The sequence below is a fragment of the Chenopodium quinoa genome, unplaced genomic scaffold (assembly GCF_001683475.1).
Source record: "Chenopodium quinoa cultivar QQ74 unplaced genomic scaffold, ASM168347v1, whole genome shotgun sequence".
NCBI lineage: Eukaryota > Viridiplantae > Streptophyta > Magnoliopsida > Caryophyllales > Amaranthaceae > Chenopodium > Chenopodium quinoa.
Window position 1 is genome coordinate 7,734,779 of NW_018742390.1, and position 15,864 is coordinate 7,750,642.

General features: G+C 36.7%; 1 long non-coding RNA gene across 1 annotated transcript; it reads right to left on the reverse strand.

Moving 5' to 3' along the window:
- Positions 1-1,682: 1,682 nt before the first annotated feature.
- On the reverse strand, positions 1,683-3,782 carry LOC110700651. Its single transcript, XR_002507256.1, has 3 exons — positions 3,460-3,782; positions 3,122-3,367; positions 1,683-2,232 (listed from the first exon to the last, which is right to left on the reverse strand). It is a non-coding gene; the product is annotated as an uncharacterized LOC110700651 (long non-coding RNA).
- Positions 3,783-15,864: the final 12,082 nt, after the last annotated feature.

Sequence of the window (15,864 nt, forward strand, 5' to 3'; positions counted from 1 at the left end):
AAAAAAATTAAAAAAAAGTTAATGAATAATTAACAAGATAATGAGATTAAAAAAAAAGAGAAAATATTTAAATGTTACATGATTCAATTTTTTCCATATCTTCAAGTCTCTCCTCAAGTATAAGAGGACCTTGAGATGTACGTAACCAATCTTGTGCACAAATCAAGGCTTCAACCATCTTAGTTGAGAGTGAGCTGCGAAATGAATCAAGCACTCGACCACCGGTGCTAAAAGCTGATTCGGAAGCGACTGTTGATACGGGAATGGAAAGTACATCTCTAGCCATGAGAGCTATTGTTGGATACCTTTCACCATATTTTTTCCACCACCCCAAACAATCAAAGCTTTTTCCGGCGGGATTAACTTCTCTATCATCTTCTAAATACTTGGCCAACTCATTTTTCCCTTGTACTCCAACACATGAACCCACCTGCCTTTCAAACTCTAATTCCGCAACATCTACATCAGAATCCATATCTTCTACTTCCTCCGAAAAATCAGAAGTTTTAGGGAGAATAGACTCATTTGGAGGGTTTTCAGAAATATAAAGTTCATACATGTCATTCAGAGTTTGCATCACTTTATCACACAAGTACTTAGCTTTTTCAGAATCATATTGTTGATTAATTGCCCATTTAGTATATCCCATTTTCCGCCTAGGATCAAGAATGACAGCAATATACAACAAGAGATTCACATTATCAACATTTTCCCAATACTTGTCATGCTTTTTCTTCATTCCACTAGCCATTAAACTCACCCCCGCATCATTACTCAACATTTTTTTCTTGATTAACACACTAATCCCAACAAGTTCTTGTAAATACACATTAGAGGTGATATACAACGAGCCGAAAACTCGTAGAGTAGCATCATAGAATATTTTAAGTAAAGGAAGAAAAGAGGCAACACGATCCCAATCACTAGGTTCAGGCACCCCGCCTGTCTTAAGTAACTCATACCTAAATTTACCACCATCTGAACATTCAAGAAAATCAAAAGCCCTACGATATGCCAAAGCACCTTCCAGCATTAAAAAAGTGGAATTCCACCTAGTATCCACATCTAAACAAAGAAAACGTTTTGACTCCAACTTTTCTTGTTTAACACAACTCATGAACTTTTGCAATCTAGCACCCGATGATCTTACATACCTAACAGCACAACGAATTCTTTTTATTGACACATCACTTTCTTTCAATCCTTCTTTAACGGTTAAACTTAATATGTGAGCACAACATCTCATGTGTAAAAACCGACCACTCAAAACTAATGTCTTCCAACTTTCAAACCTTCTTTTCAAATATTGAATGCCAACATCATTTGAAACTTGCATTATCTACAGTGACAGTCATTACTCTAGAAATACCCCATTCAAGTAGACACTTTTGGACAGATTTACCAATTGTTTCACCAGAATGACCAGCAATTATACAAAAGTTAATTATTTTTTTATGCAATTTCCAATTTTGGTCAATAAAGTGAGCGGTTAAACACATGTAATTCATATTTTGGAAAGAAGTCCAAGTATTAGTGGTGAGACTTATACGTGAAGTGCACTTACTAAAAAAAACTTTTCAAACTTTTTTTCTCATCCAAATAAATCCTAAAACAATCTCTAGTCACTGTCCATCGAGAAGGAATAATGAAAAAGGGTTGCGTTACCTTCATAAAGCTGCGAAAACCTTCATGCTCCACCATTCTAAAAGACATTTCATCCATGATCACCATCTTTGCCAGAGCTCTCCTACTATCTTCTTGATTGAATTTCCACAGCTCAAGTCTACCTTTTTTTTTATCCACGAGATTCCCATCAAGAGTTTGTTGACTAAGGGACAATAGTTGCTGATTTTGATCAATGTTTGGGGGGTATTCCTTACACCAATTTATGTGGTTCTTCATGCCGGAGGTACCTTGAAGTGATGCACAACCAATGAATGTATGACAATAGATACATTCAGCCTTGTTTTCTCCATCCTTCTTTATAAAATGCTCCCAATGAGGAGAGCGCCTTTTTCTAGATTTTTTTGAAGTTTCACTTAAGGGGGCAGCAGCATCATCAGGTTCAGAAGGTTGGTTTGATTGATTTTGCTGGTCAAAGGGGTCATTATTTTCCGTCATTGGACAAGGGTCATACTCCCAAGGCTCGGGAGGAGGACTTGGAATTGGAGGAGCTTGACTTGTAGCCGATGAGTCTTCCATATCCCCACTACTTCCAGATTCCATACACTCCTACAAATGAAAAAAAAAAACAAATAAGTTCAATCATGTATACACAAATAACAAGAATGAGTCATAGCTATATGAGGGTTGAAAGGGTGAATATCTAGGATATATGTCTATTAGAAACAAACAGGACAAAAACTTTTCCACGTCACACAAATACACAATCATAAAATCTCAGACAAGCAAGTGAAATAAAAAAAACTATTGGTACAACTACACCATATAATCACTCTGTGAGCCTTGCAGTACCTTAGGCAAGTATTACTGAAAATGAGTCCAAAAGATGATGTACACAGCCACACAAGTTACTGTTAAACCAAATTCCAGCTGACAAATATTACTCAATTCTGTTAAACCATACATTGACAGATTAACCTGAGTAGAAGCAACTAGATAAATCATATTGGACTACATGATTATCATATTGGACTATAATAAATCTTAAAACGTTTTCTTAAAATGCTTGTAATTAACTCATGTTACAATAAATCATATTGGACTACATGATTATCATGTACAACTCTATAGATGCTCAACACACAGGAAGCCATCACACAACACTATAGATGCTCAACAGCATTAGTACACAGCAACTATAGATGCTTAGCAACATCACACAACAACATCACTCTGAATCCTTGTTTTTTCTCAACAACCTTATTTCCACATCAAAAACAGAAATCTCACCTTACTCACTCATCTAAATCTAACAGACACAACTTGACAAAAAATAATAAAAAAAACCTCAATTCAGAAAACCATAATAAGTACCATTCCTCCCAAAAAAAAACAAAAAAAAAAAATTAATAGTACCACAATAAAAAATCAGGAAAAAAAAAACAATTACAAATCCGAAAAAACCACAGATAGTCAGATACTATAAAATGTAAATTACCTCAACAGTGAAAGCTCAAAAGCCGCTTCAATGGAGAGCCGAAGTACGCTTCAATGGAGGAGATGAAGGAGTGAAAGCTCAGAGCCCCTTCAATGTAGGAGATGAAGGAGTGAAAGCTCAGAGCCGCTTCAATGGAGAAGTCGAAGTACGCTTCAATGGAGGAGATGAAGGAGTATAGGCGTATAGCTCAGAAGCCGCTTCAATGGAGAAGTCGAAGTACGCAGAGCCCTAAATTGAATCTGCGATCTGTGAAATTAAAACAAGAGTTTAAGTTTAATTGAATTTAATCAATTCATTGCAAATAATTAGATCTGGCAAAGGGATAATTAGTTAATTACCTGAGGACATTAGGAGATGAAGGAGTGAAAGCTCAGAGCCGCTTCAATGGAGGAGATGAAGGAGTGAAAGCTCAGAGCCGCTTCAATGGAGGAGATGAAGGAGTGAAAGCTCAGAGCCGCTTCAATGGAGGAGATGAAGGAGTGAATGGAGAATAGAGAATGGAGATTAGAGAACCAGAGGCAGAGACATTAGAGAAGAGGAGGAGAGAGAGGGGGATGGAGGCTGAGTGAAGTGAATGGCTGAGAAATGAGAAAAGAACGAAGTTTAGGGTTTTCACTTTTTTGTTCTTTATTTTCTGTTTCTTTTTTTCTAAAAAAAACTGACATTTTTCATTGAGATTTCGAAAAATAATATTTTCGGGACATTCAGGTACCCGAACATTGTTAACGGGTACCCGTTACCCGAACCGTTAAATTCTTATCGGTTCGGTCACCCGACCCGTTTTCTTTAAACGGTTCGGGTACCCAATTTTTCGGTTCGGTTACGGTTCGGTTTTTCGGGTTTTCGGTTTTTCGGATAGTTTTGCACAACCCTACTAGAGAATGCCATCCCGCTTGAAAACTGCTACACCTGTAACTACTTCCAATATAGAAGACTGCTTCGCCTGAAACGATCCTCCTCCGCTATGATAATATTCCACGTCCAAGGGAATACCATCGAAGATTGTTCCACTTGAAACAATCCCCATCCGGCATTGATAATATTCTACGTCCAAGGGAATACTATCGAAGATTGCTTCTCTTGAAACAATCCTCAGTTGTTTGTGACAACTCTCCACAATCTAGGGAATGTCACCTTGTTGTTTCAATGTTCACTCATCTCTGAACAAAGAGCTTCTTTTTGATGTGTTCACGCGTCTCTGAACAAAGAGCTTATTTTTGATATTACTCCAATTTTCGCTGTGATAGTCTTCGAAATGATCACTGCTTTTTAATCTTTAATGCTGCTATGCCAGTACGTCGGCGCTTTGCTGCTTGTGAACCAGTATGTCGGCAATCCTCTTTTATTTGGGAATAGTTGCCAACACAACTCTTGTATGATGTATGACAATCCGATTTAGGGAAAGTTGTCAATGCCACGTAAGAATCCATCCTTGGAAATGTTTCCACGATAAAGCGACAATCCGTATCTCGGAAAATTTGCCAAAATCCAATTTTTGGAAAAGTTGCCAATGCTTCGTAATAATCTTTCATAAGAATTTGGCTACGATCGACAATCCACATCTTGGAAGATAACTCTTGAAAGCAATCCACCTTGGAAATTTTCCAATGCTATGCGAAAATTCTTTTAGGAAAATATTGCCACAATTGACAATCCGCGTCTTGGAACATTTGCAAAACAGAGTCGACTGACAATCCACTTCGGGAAAATTTGCCATTTACTAAAATGAATGACAATCCACGTTGAGGAACTTTGCCGAAATTTATGATGAATAGAGTCCTACAACAATCCTTTGGGAAATTTTGCCATAGGGAACTGGGTGTATGACAATCCAATCTCGGAAAACTTGCCAACGAGCCGATGAATGTATGACAATCCGAACTTGAAAAAACTTGACAAACAAAGAAGGAGCACGACAATCCATTTTTGGAAATATTGTCAGTTGGGGATGACAATCCAATTTTGGAAAAATTGTCGTTTAAGTGCTTGCTTTTAAACCGATTGTAATGAGCCAGTGTTTTAGGTGCTTAAGCTAAGTGAGACGATCTTTCGTCAGGTCGATCACTTAGACTGTAATCAAACCGACTACTTAATCATGTCAAATTGCTTATAGGGGCTAACTGGCGTACCAAGGAACCCGAAATTGCTGCATGAGGTCGAAATCACCTTTTTGAGAGGTTTCGAGCTCTGTCGTTGCTGAGATATATCTGGCGCCAGGAATTAGAGTAGGGTCCTCCCTATTCTACTGCACCTGTATTTATTTTGACTATAGAACTTTGCCAATCTTTTTAATTATCTTAGGGTTGACCTAAAGTTTAGCATTGCTTGACTCATTGACTCGACACGACTCAAGGTATAAACTTGACTCGCTGTGATTGACTGACTCGAGGTTGACTCGACTCGAAGTGAAATGACACGTGTGACTCATGACCCGTGTGTGCATAGTGTTGATTATGTGACTCGAAAATGCAAAAAAGCAAAAAATTTCCGTCATTTTTGTGGAGGGTACCGACTTTCTCCCGAAAAAGAAAGACGCGAAAAAGAAAGAAGCGAAGTGTTGAAGGTGCATGTTGAATGTGCTTAGTCAAATGTTGTTTGATACTATCTCTCAAGGTGCAAGGATTAATCCATCCTAGGCTATCTCAATGGTTGACTCAATGATGAAGTTAACTTAAGCACGGAGGCTAAGCACTTTATACTTCGTGATGCAATAACGATTATGATTGATGAGTGATGTCGATATGACAAGGCATGCATCAGCGTTGTGTTAAGACTTCATGACAAAGGGTTCCTAAGGGAAGTATATTTGGCCATGTATCTGTGCAGTGTGTGAAAGTGACACTAAAGTTAGGCCGCAAGAGCAAAGTGTGTGGAAAAATACATATTGAAAAGAGTCAAATTGTGGTGATTCTTAGGCTGGATAGGCTAATAATATAAGGATCAAGCCCCCAAGTCTAGCTCTAAATGAATAGGGATGAGCATTGGAGATGCCTTGATATGATCATGGTGTATGTGTGTGAATGTGAATATGAATGCATGTTTATTACGGCCGCACCTCGATATGAGGTTGCCTACGTATCCGTTAGGAATCAGGCCGAACGTAGCTCTAGCCGAACCTCGCACAAGTGTGTATACCTCAAAAAGGACTTTTAAGGGTTGTAACGTGGTTAGGCTAAAGGTTTGAAGAAGAAGGGGATAAAGGCTCAAGACCCTAGATTAGCCCCCAAGGTGTGCAACCTTGCTTTTGAATCTTTATATTTTTATGCTTGAGTTTCTACTCTTTTTTAGCTCTTTTTGCTTTATCATTTATTTTATTTTCATAAGTGTGGGCAATCCCGATCATGCGGTCTATCACTCACTCGGCATTCATGTTTCTCAGGCACGATACAGAGCACTCGATAAGAGACGCAATCTAAGACGTGTTCTTATCAAAGATATTTTCATATCAAAGACATTGGAACACTTGCCCTTTCTTACACTTTTATTTATTTTTTCTTATTTTTTCTATTTTAATCTTTTGAATTCACTCAAGCCTTTTTAGAATTGCATGAGTTACACACCATCCCATCCCAAGGTTAGGTAGATGTAGGTTGAAAAAAGAAAGGTCTATCGTTAGACGAGGCTCAAAGTGGCTTATGAAGAAAGGATTGTATATTTGAATGGTGAAAGGATATATGATGTGGCTACAAGGGGTGCCTCAAATCATTGGTATACCTTGTGCTTAATTCGATATGGATTTTTTTTTAATGCAATGTAATGAAATGATCATATATAAGAAAATAAATGCTCATTTTATTAAAAGGGGGAAAAGGAAAAAAGACTACAAAATTAATCTAAAGGAAAAGAAAAGGTGCCTATGCTAGACTTTTTGAGGAAAGGAAAAAATGAAAAAGAAATAGAAAAAGAGGTCATGAAATCTTGTCGTTGAAGCTCGCCTCTTGTCTTGTGTTGTTCGCTTCATCATCACCCAGTCTTCTCGCTAGCTAGAGGCAATGGGATCTTATTTGCCTCTATGAGATCTTGAATGAGGTTTTGAAACCTGTAGCATTCATCAGTAGTATGACCGCGCCCTCGATGGTACTTGCAATAAGAGTTTGGATTCCATCTCGAAAATCGATTTTCTGGTGTTGGATCCTCGGTAGGGCCAATAGGTTTGATTAATCCTCGATCATAGAGATGATCGAAAGCAGCATCGTAGGTCATTCCAATGGGTGTGAACTCTCGCCTGGGTTTCCTTTTAGATCCTTGATTGTCCATGGCTAAGACACCATTATGGTCAAAGGTACTAACATTATTACTAGAGTGGGCGTTTTCGGAAGAAGAAGGATTGTCGCTCTTCTTTCCTTTCCATCCACCGTGGTTACTATTGTTAGTAGCTTTTTGCTTTGTGAGGTCGTCTTCGATTTCAATCCCGATGTCATAAATGGCCTTGAAAGTATTCAAGTTGTGTTGATATTTTAAGTGCTTCGAATATTTTTCTTGGAGATTCTTGATAAACATCCTCACAGACTCCTTTTCGGTGGGGACCTCAATCATCTTGGCGGAAGTTTCCCTCCATTTATTGAAGAAAGAAGTAAAGCCTTCATTCTCTTTTTGTCTTAGCATCTCAAGTTGTCTATGGTCGGTTTCAACTTGGATATTGCACTTGTACCTATCAACGAAAGCATTTACTATCGATTCCCAGGTAGAGGTTTTCTCCTTGTCAAGGGAGAAGAACCATTGTTTGCAAACGGTTTCAAGAGATAGTGGGAAAAGAGAGGGGAAAACCTTCTTATCGATACCCTTAATACTCATTATGGTTTCGAAAGATCTTAAATGAAAATAAGGCTTATCAGTTGCCTTGAATTTAGGGATGTCAGTGGCGTTGAACTTATGTGGAAGAAGTTCCTTGTCCAGCAAGACCCCTTGTGAGCTCATGCCCTGAAATTTATAGTCACTAGATAGCTTGCTCAAACTTTCTTACATGAGGTTCATTTGTTGTTGCTTCACGGGATCATCGATCTTGAGTGTGAGTAGCTTCAGTGTCTCAGTCACGGTAACCAGTTGGTTCTTAAGATCATTGACTTCTTCTTGAGTTTCCATTATATTCTTAGCCTTCCTCTTTTGACGAATCAGTTTATCAAAAAGTAAGACTTGAACAAAGGTGTTGTCCTTGATTAATCGCCCTTCTCTTCTCGACCAAGTACTGTGGAAAAGGAATTTGGGAATATTCATTGTTAATTATTTGACTCAAGCTTTATTCGACATGCAATGGATGGAGGAAGTGAAGAAAAATGGAATAGAATGTGAAGAAGAATGATGGAGGTGGAGGGATATGAAGAATTAGGAATAGAATATACCCCCAACTTAAATGACGGAAAAGACCGACCCATACGTGAACCTAAGACATGGTCGTGGTGATGTGTACTCAAAGTGTGTTCTAAGACTAGTGAGTGTAGGTGACATGTCAAGACTCGTGTCATGACCATGTGGCTAGACTATCTGACTAGACTCAAGCAAAGACTAAGTTAAGACCTCATGTATATGCATTAAACTGGACAGACTGTGGTATTTTAGTCATAACTTTTTATCTGTGACTCTGATTTGGATGAAACCAACGCCAAATTAAAGTTAAAACTCGGGGAAAGTTAAAACTCGGGGCTACAGATCCATAGGTTGTAAAACTCGTAGTTCTTCCTATACCTCCGGATATGACCAAAACAAGTTGACATTTGTGCAGTATACGGGAATAAAAATCCGGGTTGACTTAAAGGAACTATGACTCGATTTTATATTTATTTATTATCTCAAATTAATTAAATAATTAATTAATTAAACAAAGTCCTTTAGTCATTAATTAGTTTATTTAGTCTTAACACAAGTCAAACAAATGGTTAAGAAAAAACCACATAGAGTATGTGCAATAAATAATGCACAATTAGTCAAGTAGACACAATATGATGCAATGCGTTTACAACCTAACCATGGCTCTAGTTCTCTAAAGTTCGGGATATGGTTTAGTCAATAGAGGGTCCATGGTTAATTGTCCGGATGCACCGCGCGGAAACCTAACCGTGAAGGGTTGGCGCGAGCGGATGGGACACCGCGAGTTTAGAAAAAACTTGCTTCCATGGTTTGGTGAATTCAACATCTCGGATGTACCCTTTGTTGCACGGAGCGTTCAATCGGGTAGATGGAGCATGAATTCCCAGAGGGTTATGTCCATATGTAGAACACATATGGGTTTCGGAAAAGTGAGAAAAAATTCAATCAGGAAGTAGGATCGAGCAAACAATACGAAAAACCGGTCGAAATTAGAACGCATATTTCTGGCTCGGTATTGGGGGAAATTGGCGCCAGCAAACAGATACTAGCGCCAGCTTTTAACTGTAGCACCTGGCGCCAATATTGGCATCTGGCGCTACGACTAAAATGCTGGCACCAAGCTCTGGCCCCTGACGCTACTTGCCACATGCCTCAGCAGTTTTCTGTGCTCGATAAAATTTTCCAGTTTCGCGCGGTGTTATTTCAGTCCTAGTTGTGAAAGATATTCCTCAAATTTCCTACGTGTAAAATCCTATGTTTTTAACTCATGACGGATGGTCTTTCCAATGAGATCTTTTTTTATGCATATGACAATAATGTTAATCAAAATTACGCACATGAAATACTTAGAACGTTTCGAGTCTCATCCACTCATTCTAAATCATTGCCGAAACAAATTCAGGAATTAAAATAGAAATCCTCCCCAGTGGAGTCGCCAAAAACTGTAGGGAATAAATTTCAAGCATTAACCCCTAGCTCGAACCCCACTGTGATCATACACTAAAGTACGGTGGCGTCCAAAGGGAAAGAAGATAGAGCAAAAAGAGTCGCCAACAAGTTTTTTAAGGAACTTGTAAACCGTTCATAGGATGAAGGTTACGCCCCTTAACGATCCAAGAGATCGCCAACTCCATAAGGTCTTGAACCAAATAGGGTTCGGGGATGAAGGTACAAATCCAACCTAAAAGAGATTGAACCTGCCCTAATAATAGGCCTCTACTTTATTCTGATCGTATTCATGTGCGCTTTTTGACTAACATGCAATCAATAGGATTAACCCTAAACATGTTTAATCTATGTTGGTTGAATTTAATACACAAATAAACTATTATTGGCGATCACTTGAATTATAATCACAATTAACCCTAAACAAGATTATTAAATATCTTATTAAGCGTGATTACAAGTACCAATTCCCTTTAAACATGTAATAAAAAGGTGTGATTAAGCAATAACAATAAATATCAGGCAACATAATAATAATCAATAATAAATATAATCATGATCATAAAATTATAACAATAAAATAATCATCATAATAACAATCATATTAACCATAATAATAATCATGTTAGTCATAATAATTATAATTATAAAATTATAATCATAATCAAAACAAATATAAAAATAATCATAAATCATGTTAAAGCATAATAAAAATAGCAAGATCCTAGGCATGATACTAACAAGATTAATAACAAATCCTACCATGTCCCTAAGCAATAAAAATCAAATCTTTAACCCTAACATGATACTAACAATCATAAATATTAGGAAGAACATAGGAAGCATCGCAGGAATCATATTTAATATTAAAATTACCCTAGACATGATACTAAGAATATCGTAATAACAATACAAACATGATCTCTACGTCATAACATCAAAAAATCAATTAAAGTACTTACTTTGATGCCTCGTACCTCTTTCTAATAACAAAATACACACGTTAGTAACTTCAAGGAAAATAATAATCAAAACAATAAAATTAAATAATTGAAAGAGAGATTTGGGACCAAACCCTCAGAAATTAAACCTTTCACGTCTAGGGCGAAGGCAACTTCGAATATGGCTAGGTGTTTCTAAATCTAATGAATGCGGCATTTTGTATGCAAAAGACTAGTTTAGAAAAGAGAAAGATAAAGAATTGATGAATGAGAAGAGAATGAGAGAATTAATGAATAATTGCGAATGAAAACTAATTGTAGGTGAATGTAGATTGAAAATCTGGTTGTTGATGAGAATTCGCGTGAATTGGTGAATGAAAACAGAGTTTTTAATACGTTATTTATAGAGAAAATCATCCAACAGATAAAATTACAGAGCACTTAGCGCACGCAAAACGAGATTGGCGCACGCAAAACAGAGCTGGCGCCAGCACAAGCTTATTGGCGCCAGGCGCCAAGCCTGGTTCCAGGCGCCAATGCCTGGAGTCAGGCTCCAGGCCTGTTTTTGACGCGTTTTCGAAAATCAGATAAGTTTTGCCGTACTGGAGGATAAAACTGTATCTTTTCCTCGAAAATGCTTTTTAATTTTAATTAAAACTCTGAAAAGTCACAAAAGTCAATTTATCAATGCTAATTGAATTAGGAATGAAAATAACCTTCTAGAAGAATCTAGAAGACTAAAACCATTCCTAATTGCATTAGGAATGATAAATCATATTAGGCCCTCCCCTAGATCATTGGGCCGCATATAAGGCTCAAAGTGGGCCCAGTTTAGTGGCCATAACTTCCTCAATATTCATCGGAATTGGGCTTATAATATATCGTTGGAAAGCTCTTGTCAAGCCTCCTCCAACTACACTACTATTGGACCCATATCATGGACCAATCAAACTGGATTGGTTGTTTTCTTAAAAATAAGTTTTCGAAAACAGTGAGAAGAGAAAAGAAATTAAAACTATCCGCAACACTAGACTTTCCACACTTTCGCTTCATTCGATTATGATTCGACGTGAAAGGTACTCGTCACTGGGTTTGGTTTTGGGGAGACACATTTAGGTGTTTACAGGAATTCATATAGGAGAGGATTTCATGAGCATTGAGACTGTTATCAGACATTAGATGCCCCTGAACAAAAGTAGATTGAGCCTCCGAAATTAGAAGAGGAATGATTTTCCGAAGACGATCCGTCATGCATTTAGCAATACACTTATACAGTGTATTACATAGACCTATTGGCCGAAAATTGGAAGGGAATTCAGGATGCTCCACCTTAGGTAAAAGAACCAAAAAGGTGCGGTTCCAGTCTTTAAGCATATAACCTTGAGCAAAGAAGTACTGAATTGCAGAAGTAACTTGACCGCCAACAATTGACCAATGAGATTTAAAGAAGGCAGCCGAGAATCCATCCGGTCTAGGAGACTTGTCATTTCCAATATGGAAAATAGCGTCCTTAATCTCAGCTACAGAAAACGGGGCCATAAGCTGCTGTTGATTTAGAGGAGACAACGAAGGAATATTTAGATCATCCCAAAATCCAAGAATGGTAGGAGAGGACAAATTCTGACAATTATACTTGATTTATAATATCAATTTTATTGTTACTTTACATTGATACATATACTTGAGTTGGATTTTCAACTTTTCACCATTTTTTTTTATTTAGATTCTTTTAACGAACTTTTATGTCTATTGCAAAAAAAAAATACGGAGTAACCTCGACAGTTCGACCTTAGTTAGGTTGCATAGCTTGGGAATTGTGCAAATTAATTTTTTTTTTGAAAATTTTATGAAGAATAGAGAACAGTTAACTTACAAAACCGCTGTAATGTATAATAATATAAACGGTCAAGCAAGACAACCGTTGCCTTTTCCTTCTTTATATTTTGAATTTAGGAAGGGAATAGTGAACTGTTATGTCTGATGACCATTCTCTATGACGAAGGATACAAAACACCTCACTTACCCGTTCTATAAACTTTACACATCACTTAGCAAAAGAACGCTCCTAAAGCGATTTATAAAGCACGTTTCAACCGTTCTCTAAGCTTATTTTTGTAGTAGTGCCACCTTCCTACCTACCCACTCCACCGGAAAACCCAACCACCTTCTAACTCGACCCTCGCCGCTCCTCCCTCGACCTTCGCCGCCCCTCCCCTCCCCTACAAGAACAACCCACAGCCCCGTACAACCCTAGAAACCCCTCCATATTCCCATAAAACCGTCGCCCGCCTTTCCCTCCACCCTCAAAACCCTAATAGCCGCTAGGGTTTCGACGGTGGAGGGAAGGGCGGGCGGCGGTTTTACGAGAATATGGAGGGGTTTATGGGGTTGTATGAGGCTGTTTTTCAGGGAGGAGGGGAGAGTTTTGCGGGAGGAGGGGAGGGGCGGCGAAGGCCTGAAGAGAGGCGGCGAAGCGCGGCGGTGGTAGAGGAGGTTGCGGCGCATGGTGAGGTGGCTATATGGTGGTTGGAAAAGGTAGAAAGTGAAGAGATAGGTTGTTGTGTGGTGGTGGTATGGTGGTTGGACTAGTGGCTTTATTCCCTTTGTTTTTTAAAACAAACAACATTGAAAATTTAAGGGATTTTCATTCCATTCTCCTTCTTTTCTTTTGTTCATTCCATTCTGTTTATCCCATGACAACCAAACCACCCCTAAGTTTTGAGAGCATGGAATCAAGCATAATGATGATAGGTATACAACCTTTTTGAGTTTGCTAATATAACCTTTTGATTTATTATGTTGTTTAGTGCATTTGCACGGGATACATTATACGCGAAAGAAAATTATCTAAAGTGAAATGTTAGTGGTTATTGGTATCCTTTGAAAAATATATAAAAAAAAAATAGTGGGATGAGTAGGGTAGTGATTAATAGAATATAAGGATTGGGGTTTTGGGATGTATGGGGGATTATGGTGAATTGACTTTACAATTATATTATAGATATACTCGATTTCTGATTTAAGCGAAATATAATACATAAATTTCAATTAAAGATATATTTGTTCTCCAATATATAGAATTTGAGCATGGAATCATGTTTTTTTTTTTTATATATTTTCATTTATGGTTGTTTATTGTGTACTGTTGGGTTTTTTTGTTTGATTTCTAGATTGGGGTATGAGGGTTGTCCGAGGTGGTGGGTGATGGTGGGGGCGGGGAGGGCTAGGTAAAGTGGGCTAGGGGTAATGGGGAAGAGTTAATTATATATATATATATATATATATATATATATATATATATATATATATATATATATATATATATATATATATATATATATATATATATATATATATATATATATTTTTGCGACGGTAATTCCATAAATTACGACAGTTTATATATTCTGTCGTAATTTGCGATAGTTTAAAATTGTCGTAAATTTATTTTAGCAACAAAATATAAAACTGTCGTTGAAATTAACAAAACCGTCGTAATAATTTTTTACGACAATCAATCTGTCATAAAAAAATGAAATTTTGCGATATAGTTGACTACGACAAACCTATTATGACAGTTGGTTGTCATAACTATTTTTAGGGACAGTCTTGTTTATTTTTGCGACAGATTTTTTATACCCTTTAAAATATTTATCTATTTTTTTCTATTAAACTCTTAAAAATAGGCAAGTGGACATGTATAAACATATTTTATTTAAAAAAAAAAAAACTTTAATAATGTTACTAACAACTGAAATTATGACATAAAATCAAACTGCTAGAAACTTCAGTACATGACTAGCTATAAGCGGCATTAGCTACTCTAATTATAATAACATCTGTATAAAGATAATTTGATTGATCTAGTTGGTGTTCGAGACTACTACGTAAGTAAGAAAATATACTCGATTTGGATAATACTCCGTTCATAAAGATCAATTAAAGTTATATTTGTTCTCCGTAGTATTTATTTTTTATTTTTTTTATTATTATATCCCACGGAGTATTATCCTAGTCCTAGTGTGATTAGTATTTGAACAACAAATATCTTCTATTTGAATATTTAATCCCATATCCAACCATATTATACAAGAAAGTGAAAGATTAATATTTAGAACTAGTTGGAGGAGAAGAAAGTGAGATTGAAATTTGACGAATTTACGAATTTCATATATATATATATAACAGTATACATACAAGAAATTTGTGTTTAAGCAAGCGTTATATATCACGAATTCTAAAGGATAAATAACATGGGACTCAAATCAAGACTAGGCAGACTCAAGAACCTACTGATGTTCAAGTTTGACCTTGGTTACCATCGACTACCCAAATCGGAATCACGAAAACCTTTGTTCTCTCAAGATTCTTATTATGAGGTTTGTTTCATGTTCGAGTTTGATCTAATCTATAGTGATTATAAACTTTATAAATTTGTAACAATTTAGTTCTATGACTTTTTATTATATACTTTGCGTAATATATATGATTGAATTGTACACAGAACAACAAGTACGAGTATCAATTCATCGAAGATAAAGACAATGCATCCTCGAAAAAGGCCATATCATCTTTAGAGGAAAAGATTGAGTTTTTGGATGATCAAATTCGTCGAATGAACTCCGACTTGTATAAGATTGAAACCGATTTTCATACAACACCCGTGGTAACCAATTTAGCTTTGTACCATGTTTTTTTTTTTTTTTTTTTTTTTTTTTTTTTATGTTTTCTTAAGCAAATTATCGTGTTTATTCTAAATGTTAGTTTGATTGACAAAAGGTGTATTTCATATGATTTAAATCACAAGTATTTTACATGTTGCAATATGAAAGAAGTATTTATTGTATCATATCTGATAGATATTATATTTATGATAATATTTGTCGCAGATTAGGATAATCTTGTACATATTTTGTTATACCTCGTATCCTTATCATAATAGGATTACGACTCTTGTAAACCCCTATATATATTATTAATGGTACACACTCCAATCTGAGGAGTTTTCCCGAAATCTAACATGGTATCACAGCTTAGGTATTCGATCTAGCT